Below are 12,305 nucleotides of genomic sequence, written 5' to 3'. Positions count from 1 at the left end.
GGATTTTCATTCCCAGTCGAATATCGAGGGTTAATTAACCCTCGATATTCGACCCTTGATGCATCTGCCCCTTTGTGTCTTTGTATGTTAATGTGCACAAATATTGGTCCATTGTGTGCAAGTTGCAGTTGACTCAGCATGATGTGCCCACAATTACACTTGGATATGCAATGTAAGAATTCCCACATGACACATTGCACTGCATTTGTAAACATGCCTTCATGTTTTTAAACACTCCAGATGAGCTGGAGTTGGTGGATTTAAGGTAAAAGAAAAATATTTCCCACACATTTAATCAACACAGAAAAATAAATGTGCTTGATCTGGCCATAGTCCAGTATTTATAGGTTTTTCTGGTACTTATATGAGCCTCTTCTGTTGGGCACTGACCTATAATATGATAAAATGTGATGGGAAAGTAGACTGTCATCAGTGTTGCAGGTCACCATGAAAAACAGCAGAATTATAATTCCGCATGCCACGAGGATTATATACTGGGTCCTAAACAAACAAAAAAAACAAGGGGACAGGAAAACATAACATTAGCACAGAAAGGGAATAATCCACTGTCCTGTGCACTCTGCTAACCCATTCGTTTGTGAGCTCTTCTTTTCAAATCTCAAAATTTGAGAAAATACACTTACACTGGCACTACCATTACAGTCATAAACAGCCCTGGTTAATACTTGTACACAGATTTGTTATAACTATAAGAAATTGAATACAAAAATCCCAGAATATGAATTAGAGACAGAATTTGCATTAACGCAAGAGGAGTGCTTTTTGTTTATTTTTCAGGCAATCATTTGTGGGGCTTTCCTAATACATTAACTATGCCTTAGCAGTTGAGTCACCTATGAATATCTTTATACAAAATAAAATATTTAGATGGATAGTGTTTAAACTCTGGTCTATTTCAAATCGTTTTCATGACAAGATATGTGTTGCTTGCTATTGTCGAAAACATTGTTTGTAGGTATTGAATGAATTAAAAAACAAAACTGGATGTACTAAATGTACACTAGATTTGATTTCACAGAGAAGGTGTTTGTGGGAAAACTCTGTAGCTGGAATCACTAATATTACTTTCCAATCTGCCTGCTTTGTGACCATGAAATGAATTTAAATTAGCAGCTAAACAGCTGTAGGTACAGATATTGTCATTAATTACTGTTAATTATATTTCTAAAGCACAAACATTTTCAACTGCAGTGTACAACAGAATCATAACAAAGTTCTTTAGTCTCTTGGGGCTTTCTTCTTTATGATTTGGTGGTATAATAAGAAATTGTGATGGTCAGTTATGGATAAATTAGTGTCTTGATATTAGGATATAATGAAAGCTACCAAAATATTAATTTGGGGTTTTATATAGCAATAGGGTGTTTGGGGAATATAGTATTGTGTAAATGCCTTATTTCTTGTTTCCCTGTGCATTTGTAAACGCCGTTAAACAAACAAGCTAATTACAGTTACTGATGCCAACATTTTGGCTTTCGAAGGCTTTGTTTAAACTGGGTCATTTGGGTGATTTTTCTGCTGGCCCAAAGATGCCCCCCTGCATAGATAGAATATGGTTGCATCTTTGGAAACCTGCCATAGGGTTCAATTGCCATAGCAATGTTTATTTCCCTTGGAATGCACATTTTGGAAATAGAAAGAGGGACAAAAAGATTTGCCTCACGGAGCGTGGCAAAATTAGTTTGACCATGCCCATTTTTGTGGCCACACCCCTAATTGCCATATTCATTTTACAAAATTTGGCAGGTTATGAAAGTTTGAACACATTTCTGTGGCTTTTATGTGTTACAGTACATTTTTCCTAATGAACGTTAATTGCCCTGTAAGCTGCAAGTCACAGTTTCCCCAAGATTCCTGCTTATCTTAAATTGTTAAAATTGTTTCTTTGCTGATCTTAAATTGTAACAAATGTATCTAAGTGCACCTGCCATGTATTCTGGGCTCTCTGCCAAAATCTAAGTTTTAGAAACTCTGTATCCTTTTCTGGCTGTTCAGTGCAGGAGAAAGTCGGGACATTTTATGAAAAATCCAAGACTGCGGGCTGAGCTGTCAAAATCGGGATTGTCCCGCGACAAATAGGACAAATGGGAGGTTTGTAATGATAGCACTTTGCCCCATATTTTCCAGTTGAGCAGTGTGACTAACTACAGTACTCTTATTCAATCTCTGCAAAACTCCTCTGTGCAGTCTGTCAGTGCCAAAATTATTTTAGATGAGAGGGGAGCTAACTGGTTAAGAACCAAATGCACACAGCACACCATCACTCTTGAGGAAGTCGGAATACGACGAAACACGTTGGGAATCAGATTTAACAGAACTGGTGAACAATAATTTACAAAATTGTAAGTGCAATATATCTTTCTTTGATTTATAGGGCTGATACAATTTTTTATGTTATGTTTTATTTTATGTTTATTTGCCAGAACCATTGTGCCAGACTGTGTTGTCCAGATTGGGTCATACATTCGGTGCACTGCAATACACAGATTTCCCCCTTCATAACACTGGCTAATGCAATGCATCTGAATTGCCTGAAGAATCTGGACTGCCAGTGATTGATGAAAATGGAGCATGTACTCAATACTCTTCTTCTAACTAGAAATGCAAATCTTTTCTCAACTTTTGCACCTTGAACTCCCCCTTGCCTTCCTGCACTACCTGTTTATTTCTTTTTCTCAAGCACGGATGGTACTGTAGTCACTTATTAAAAGACACAAAAGGGCCCATTTATTAAAGCCCTGGACACAAGTGCTAGAGTGCTACGGGATGCATAATCACCACCCTTAGTACTTAGCAGAGCACTTTTGTAAGGCATGGTGCAAAGTGCAATTTTAGTTTGCACTTGTCTTTTATGCACTTTGCTTCTTCCTGTACCACTGCTGAGGGCAAATTTATCAAAAGGTGAAGTAACACATCACAGTTCAAATTTCAGAGTTCTCTGTTCATTTGTACAAGATTTGAAGGTGCAGCTTTATCAAAGGGTGAACATAGAGCACAACTATGCCTCTCTGAGATTGCTAGAAATTAGATTTATTATCAAACCTCTTTGTCTAAAACTTTCTTTAAACTTTTCTATTTTTTTTTGTTTATGGCTCTGAATAACTTGGAAGCAGCTGTGTCCAGGTATCACTATGGATCCTTTTATAGTTTAAAGGGAGAAATACTGTTTAGACCAATTGTGTCAATGCTTTTGAGGCGATAGCTGTCTGGTACAATTTGCCTGACAAGCAGTGCCACAACCCTTTATTAGGTAGTTTAGTTAGTTGTCATTTTAGGAGAGAGGTTTATAGGGCAATAACATTCTAAGTGCATTTTAATGACAGTAGCAACTGCTCCTGTTGCTGCAAGTTTTACCATTTTAATTATGCTCATAAGGACCCCTAAAACAACTCAGGGATAATATATTTAAGTATCACACAATATGTATGTCATGCTATAATAAAATGCTATCAGATGTTATCATTCCCAGTCCAGATGAGAGTTCTTGTAAGTACATTGTACACCTGACTTAGTTTATCTGCTGCCTGTGTGTTTGGCCCATTGTTGTTGTTTGTTGTTAAGGATGTTTGTGTGATGGATTTTTCTACTTATCACAAACTCACTATTGTTCTGTATCATTACCAATGATTTACCCTGGCTGTATCATCAAGCAGTAAACAAGACATTGTTTAAATATTATTTACTTTTGATTTCCTCGTCTAGATATAGAGTATGCACATGATAACTGTTCTGAAATCATTGCCAAACTTTCTTTACAGAGAATGAAGGTCAGTTAAAGAGCCTTTTGCTTATTCAGCATTAAATATCATCTACATGTAGTCTAGTATACAAGAGAGAATGAAACACAACTCTAGCTTATGGGCCACAATAGGCAATTTGGTCTGAGAAAAGCAAGGATATGAAAATAGCTACAATAAGGTTAAGAGAATATGTGAAGAATCATGGAAAAAATCCAGCTAGCAGGGCAGCACTGCATTTAATTGTTATATAATCAGCTTTCAATTAGCGCAGCTCACCAAGTGTTACTGATTTTCATATGATCTGGGAACCTTAGCCTAGAACCTTGAGCAGCTGCTTTCCTTTTCTCCCTGTGGAAATCATATGCGTCTAAGGCACTCTGGTTTAAGAACTGCAATAAATTAAATATTGGTGTTTTTTGTTCTGATACTCAGTCTCCTGTGCCACATACAGCACTGTAAACATGGCGATAAGGAACTTGCTCATACCAGTTTTAGTCATTTTGATCAAGTTTTTCCCAATGGACCATGGCACAAACTGGCACTTGTGACAGCAGTGAAAAAATGAAATTCAGCAACATACCCAGAATTGCTTTCCATGTGAATGAAAGGAAAATGCAATTTAGGTTTGCTTTACCAGTGCTAATTGCTGGTGCCAGTGGATCTCGGGTGCATCCCAGTCCAGAATGGGAATTGAGCAAGGCAGCAACATTTTGATAACCACCATAAGTAGTAGTGATCAAAGTGCAGAGATTGGCATGGTAATCAAAATGCCCTGTGTGAAATGCTAATTATCTTTTTTTATCTTTATAACATTGCTAATTGTGAAAGGGCTGAATTACATTGAAACTTTTGTTCGATATCCTGGCCATGAACTAATCTCATAGTCAGCTGTAGTTGCATAACTCAAAATAATGTTACTGATATTAAAATCTGATCTGTGAATTGCAAGAAAGATGCCCATCCAATAGTACACAAATGTCAGATGTTAACACTGTATGCTGCTTCTTCATACAACAAGAAAAGTCAGACAGAGTTTTGTTTCAATGCCACAGGGGTAGAAGGGGAGAGCAGGGAGTGGAATGAAGGTAGTTCAAAAGATAAGAAAAACCAAATGGGGTTAAAGGAGAGAAGGGAGGGTATGTCACAATAAAATATGCAGAGCAGAAATTAAAAACTGGGATAAGGAGAAAAAAAATTCGTTGAGGAGGAAGACAAAAGTAGGCTCTGTCAGAAAGGATTTCATTTACATTAAACATTGCATTACATTTCAGATTTTTGTTCTGTTACTGCAAGAATAAAAGTCAATGAACGGATGAAGACAATCGACAGAGCGTTTGTTTATTACAAGCCCAATTCACTGAACTAATGTTAATAATGTTTACTTTATCATTAATGCATTAAAACTTTGAGTTGACTTTTTTCATGTTATAAAAGGCCCTGTTCCTAGCAACGTTGCAGTTGTTTTCTATTATTTATTTTTTTATAGTTTTTGAACTATTTGACTTCCATTTATTCCTCTTTCCAGCATTCAAATGGGTGTCACTGACTCCAGCAGCCAAAAACTATAAAGGATACAATTTTATTGCTACTTCTCATTGGTTAACTTTCTATGCAGGCCCTATTCTATTCATATTTTCATGTCTCGTTTAAACCATTGCCAGATTGCTAGGGTAAATGAGCTCCTAGAAACCAGATAGCTGCTCATAAAATACCAAACATGAGAGCTGCTAAACAAAAGCTAACTAACCAAAAAAACATAAAAAATTAAGACTAATTGCAAATTTCAGAATATCAATGTCTACATTTTACTAAAAGTTAATATGAAGGTAGACTGCCCCTTTATAAGTTACCTATTCAATAAAGCTGAAAATTCCCAAACAGTGGATTTTCTGGGCTTTTGTTGTATAAAACCATACTTGATCCTTAAAACTTTTAATACACATTAATTTGTACCAACACCCAGTGATTCAGACGTCTCTGGTTCTACTGATACTGGCTATGTGTCTGTGTGTCTGTGCAGCATTATTAGGAAACACAATGAAAGTTGACTAACTTGAAGTAAACAGAGCAGATAAGTTGCCAGGGACTAAGCCTACCCACAAAAACATACCAGGCAGGTTATTTGGCTCCTGACCATAGTGTGAAGGTGATAGGACCCTTAGCATAACTGCAGCAAGGGGCCAAAGTGAATGAAAACCAACCTTTGTAAATTTGTTGGTGCTATTGATAATCTATCTGTTAGAACATTACCGCTTTATTTGATTGAACAATTTTGATGGTTGTGTTCCTTTAACACGCCGATACAACTGGTGCCATATAGTACAGGAAAGAAACCCTTTGTGGTTCAAAGTCTCTATGAACTCTTTGTTTAGGTAAATTGTGGCAACAAGAAGCTGACAGACCATGCAATCTATGTGAGCTTCTAACGCTTCTGTAATTTCCTTCTCAGGAAACTCTTGGTAATTGCAGAAACAGCAAATTACTTTACAATACACCTTTACAATTTAAAACAAATATATTTTTTTCTTCAAAAACTCCCAAGTACCTGCACCCACTTATATAAGGTTTTTCTAATTGTGAAGCAATTCAACTGACTACAACTTAATTTTACTGGAAAATCAGAGACCCCAGTGTGATGTCAGCGTAAATAAAGAGAAACAGTCTTAGGGGGTTATTTATCAAAGTCTGAATTTATATCAATATTTTCTGCTGCAAACTCTGATAAAATCCGCTTGGGTGTTTTTCGCTTATTTATTATTATATTTTCCCGAAAATTAGCTTTGCAGGAAAAAAATCTGATTTTCACTATTTTTTTTCGGATTTTTCCATCCGATTTTCACAATTTTGTTCGGAATTTTCACCTGAAAACTTTGGGGTAGTGCACAAACCCAGCGCACATCAGAAAATCATAAGGACTTCTCCCATTGACTTATATGCAACCTCAACAGTTCTGAGATGCCGGATTTTAGGATTCGGACATCCTCTGGGTTTATTAAATTCCGAAAAATTCCAATCTTATAAGAAAATTCACAAATTTTTCGTGATTTTTGCATTCGGAGTTTAGTAAATAACCCCCTTAGTAAAACGTTTAGATATGCTAGGGAATGCTAGGCTTGCACTGGTATTTTCCTTCAACAAAGACAAAGTAACCTTTTAAGATTGGTAAAGAGAAAGAGTTGTTTCTGTAGCACCTTGATTAGGCAAGAGCTGGCTCTGACAGCCAACTATATTTATTTTTAATATATAACCGACAGTGTGTTCATGCAATCCTTTGTGTTGATGTTAAATTGTTCTGGCACGTTATTTTTTGCTGTACCTCAGTACCTTTTGTTCATAACAGCAATAAGGCTGTAAATAACACAGTAAACTTTACTGGATTAAAGAGGAAGTTGGCCTAATAATGAACATTTAGTTCCTTGTAGGCAGTGACATTCCAAGACAATTACTGGCTGTCTCTGACCCTGGCTGTGGTTCATGTTTAATTTACAATAATATAGACAGTGATATTCAGAGACAATTTGAAGCGGGTCCTCATTTATTATTTTGTCGGTTTTAGAATTATTTCTCTTTTTAACGGCTATTTGGATTCTAGGGTCTACTTTATCCTAGCGACCAAGCAGCAGTGTGAATGACTTACAGGAAGATGAATAGAAGGGGGCCTGAATAGAAACATTAGTAATAAATATTTGTGGTCTCACAGAAGAATAGATTTTTGGTGCTGTGGTCAGTGCCACTCAACAACCTAGACCAAGTTATGTCACATTTAACAAAACTTTATTTGCTTTGGCAAGATGAAGGCATGCTAGCCTCTCTGAAGTTGTTTCAGTGGAGGGTTTCACTTCTTCAAGGAACTATATAGGATGACAATTCTTTTTCTCCTGTGAAGCAGTAAAAACACTCTGTAACAAATACTGCCAAGATAAATAGTACCCACCCCTATAATTCCTGCATAATTTATTTATTGGTCTCCTTATATATGTTAATTTTCCCCAAAAACCTATGCATGTTTAACCACAACCAAGACACGGTCAACCAGGCCCTTACTGGCAATCTGTGGGTTCTGGCAAATGGCAGAGTAGCTGCTGCAAGATGCCATAGACAGTCACTATTTATTGGGCTGGTGGGGGGATGTTTGGGCCTCTGTGTGCCTATAATGCCAGGGCCTATTTTGAATCTCAGTCCAGACTTGCTGCCAACTCCATACCAAACTGGCAACCAGAGATACTTACTGTTCTAGCATCAAAGAAAAGTTCTGGACTATAGATTTATTTTCTTATTTTATGTCATGCCACTGGGCAGTAAAAAAATTCTATATGATTTAATGTTGGTTTTCTTATTACAAACGTGTAATTGATGAGAAATACATGCACTGAAAACCAGAACTAGGTTGGCATTCAGTGGGCATATTTATGTAATTTAATAAATACCAATTACTTTTCCTTTTTTTTATTATGCCTCTTTACATAAGTATCCAGCTACAATTAGCAGATACTAATCTTTCTTTGGGATGTTAAACTGCCCATACAAGGGCCCCCATAAAGGAAGGGCCAAACACTATAGAATGGTTGTTGGCCAAAACAAATTAAAAGTAGTATTGTGAGAATGCTATAACTCCTAGTTACTGAGCCCACACCAAAATCTTGTTTTTTTAATCTTAATTCCATGAACGCTAGACAAGATCACATATACACATATACTGTATACTAAAATCGCCCACCAGACCTCCTATACACCTGGCTTACTAGCAACCATGGAATGACAAGGTGTCAAAACTTGATCAACAGCAATACATTTTTATTCATGGATCTGAAAGTATTATAATGTAACTGTCAGGAATTAATTAAACACAATTGCTTGTCAACTTAACACATGTTTGTGCTTCATGCCACAGCCCAAAGGTGTCTCACATACAAACAGCATTTGGGGCAATATTCCTTCTAATTTTTCTGTAGGCCTTGTTTGGAAAGCGTAGCCTTTGTGTACACTTTTTAATATTGTACACACCAATAAGTCAATGGGTTAAAGCAAATACTGAATTGTGTGTAGCATGCAGAATTTTATGTACACTTCACAATTTGTGTACTGGTGTCATAACCTGTATTTACATTCCCATGAATGCACAGTTTAGAGGAGCATATAATAGAGCAAGATGATACTTTTATCAGTGGGACTAATAGCCTTTGGGAGAGGAAAGTGGTGCATACTTGCACCATACCTTCTCCCATTCCAGATTGGGAGAAGGTATGCATTTTATACTATACTGTCAGTAAGCAAAATTTCTGCCATTGTCTTGCTGAAGACCATAAGGGTTGTAAATGGCATGGTGTGCATGAAAGGTCTAAACTATATATACTATAATCTTCAAACCATATAGTCCACATTTACTGTTTTTTTTTGTGAAACATTAAAATTGTTACATTGCTCTAATATATTACCAGTAATAAACAATAATAATGTGTGCTGACTTCCTTATATTATGTACATTCCTTATAATATATACATGGGGTTCAGTAGGCAGAACCCCAAGATGAGAAGACTACATATTCACTGTGTCAAAACCAATTGTCCAAGGATCACACATATCAATATGCACCATTAAAGCTATAAATAAATAAACTTAATGCTTCAATAATGCCCTTATGGTGTGTTAGATCTGGAAGGAACAATTTCTTTTTATGGAAATTAGACTCTTAACTTGGTTTCTTCCTCACATCAAACCAACAGCTATAAACAATTAGTTATACTGCTTAACAATCTATCCTTTGTTTATGCAAAGACAATAAAGTACCCTCCTTAAGTGTGATTTCCTTTAGTGACCAAGATAAGGATTCTATTTGCAGATCAAATCTGCTTTTGTTTTCCTTCATTCTGTTACAGGATAACAACCATACTGTATAGGTTTCAGTCTGATAGCTGTTGATTTGCCTTAGTTGCCATTTTTTAGTTTCATTTCACTTCTGTGATCAAAAAGTCTGGGGAATTCCTGAAAGAATCTGTTCCACCCATGCAAAATAAGAGCTGGCCATACACTTTGACCAACGCTCGTTTGACAAGGTCACTAAACAATATGATATCTAACCAACTTGGCCGTGCATACTCTGGGCCGATCCAATTGTTGAACCATGTAAAAATGGTTGGATCATACTTCAGCTCTTCAGAAACCTTTTGTGTGATGATTGCATCACTGCTTCAGATATCGATTGAACAGCTCGTCGAGAGGACCACCAACATTGTACATAAGATATGAGCATATGTATAGCCAGCTAAAGTCACTACAGAGTGAAAATATAAATTTCTTATATTTTACCATGCCCCAGGCCAAGGAGTTTTGGCATCCACAGAGGACAATCTGCTTCTATTCTGACACAGTCCCACCATGACATTACTGCCAGTCTGAAAGATAATCTGTTTAAAAAAGAACCAACATATTATCATCTTAGTTAGCCAAATAACATATTACCTTTGCACCACTTTTGTTATGGTTCCACACTAGGCAAGTGCCAGTGTTTGTGTGTGCATTCACATATTTGTGTACTAGATTTGCAGCTGTATGAAGCAATAATATGCTTAAACTTAAAAATGAGTAGCTGTGGTATATATATAGGGAATGTGGCTTTCTCTCTATATTCATGTGAAATGCCACAGAGTACTTACATAATGGGCCCCCCACAAATACATTTAACTAGATAGACTGTTGGAAAACTTAGTAGCAGCCATAATACCTCTGGGCATAGGCTCAACAATTCCTTTTACGCTATTTGTAAAAAGGGAGAGATATGAGACAATAGGACTATGCAGCATTACATGTTTCATAGTAGGTGTATAACCTTTAATGCTTGGGAGTTGGCACTGCGTAGTCATGCACTTTGTTATGCATTGGGCAGCCGATAGTAGATAGCCTGTTTCTCGCTTTAACTGTCATGTTTACGGTTCATAACCTGTCTTCACAGGACACAACTAGAAGTCAGTAGTTATCATTCCTTGAAGCAGAAGATTATATTTCTCAAACACTATATTAAATGTATTGACACCCTTCCTGAAAATGTACTGCTTATACTAAATGGGTTTCTGTAATAAAGATGCAAAGTGCAAAAAACAGGCACAATTGCTCTTTGTATTTGAGTGTCCCCTAGCACACCCCAATCCTGTCCTTCAGAACACACAGCACTAAAGGGCCAGGGGACATACAGTGCCAAGGAGCAATATATTTAATGACTGCTCAGTCTTCACCCTGGCGAGTGATAGATGCAATCCTTAAAAAATACTTGTGATTTGTATCAGATGCAGTCAGCAAATATCTCCAGACAAGCCTTTACACTGCATATCCACGAATATTTTTTAATGAATAAGCTGCTATCCCTGTGGATGGAAAGGTGAGAATTAGGAAATGACAAGAGAAGAAGTGGCCTGTGCTGACAAAGGAAATTAATAAATTACTATTCTCCCTGAAATATTTCACTTGGGCAGATTCTCACACCAGTTCCAATGTGAGCAGTCTCCTGTAAAATGAACCCCAAGAACCACCTTTGCCTATATAGGTATAAAAGACTACTGACTGAATGGATCATGTTATTAACAGGTCTTAAGTCTTACTGTTTAGACAAACATCTCTGAAACAACCGCATCAGTGAGATTAAGATGACAAAGAGCTCGAATCCATTTCCATTTGCTATTAAATTTTTTGAATACACCAGAGCTTGGGCAAACTAACCAGTTTTATAAACATACTGAATTTGGGCATCAGTTAGAACCCCATTGGCCTTAAGCAGTCCGGGGGTTTGCTGTCCTCTTTCTTACACCACTAGGGGCAGATTTAAGAAAGTGTACAATTCATCTACTTTCTATTCATTCATGAAAGAGTGAACATTATGATGAAAAAAGTACTGATCTTTAATTCCTATGGGAATTTTAGAAGCATATTTATCAAATATTGCACTCCAACTTCACCCATTGATAAATATGCTTCTAAAATCCAATAGGAATAAAAAAGCAGTAAATTTTTTATCATAATGTTCACTCTTTCAAATGTGTCCAGGTTTAAGACCACCCAAACCCTTATGAAGATGACCTATATTGAAACTGGACCTTTAGATGTCTAGCCCCAAGAAATAGCAGGATATAATTCACCTGTTGATGCATCCCTTATGATTTCCTTGCACACACAACTAAGTGAATCTATTAATATCTGCTTTCCAGTACTCCAGGGCTAAAAGGACTAGTAATGATATTCTTTTGGTGGACACTGTCTAGGAGCTGGCAGGTTGGACATCAATGGGGATCATTGTTAGGTTTTGGCCACCTATCTCTGCATGTTGAGTAGTTACTGATGAGAAATCACCAGTGTGTCATTATCCTTCTGCTAATTTACATGGTTTATTTTTATTGGTGTAATTTTTAAAAACCCAATTTGCGTCGACATGCCCTGCATTTACAGATATGATTTTTTTGTGATTTCCATGATGCTGTTCTTGTCAGTTTTATGATTAAAAATGCTAATACCAGGCCTAGTGTCTCCAGAAAGGACATTATTAAAACCCAAACAAA

Source organism: Xenopus laevis, chromosome 3L (genome assembly GCF_017654675.1).
Source record: "Xenopus laevis strain J_2021 chromosome 3L, Xenopus_laevis_v10.1, whole genome shotgun sequence".
Classification (NCBI taxonomy): domain Eukaryota; kingdom Metazoa; phylum Chordata; class Amphibia; order Anura; family Pipidae; genus Xenopus; species Xenopus laevis.
Note: the sequence above shows the minus strand (reverse complement) of the source record.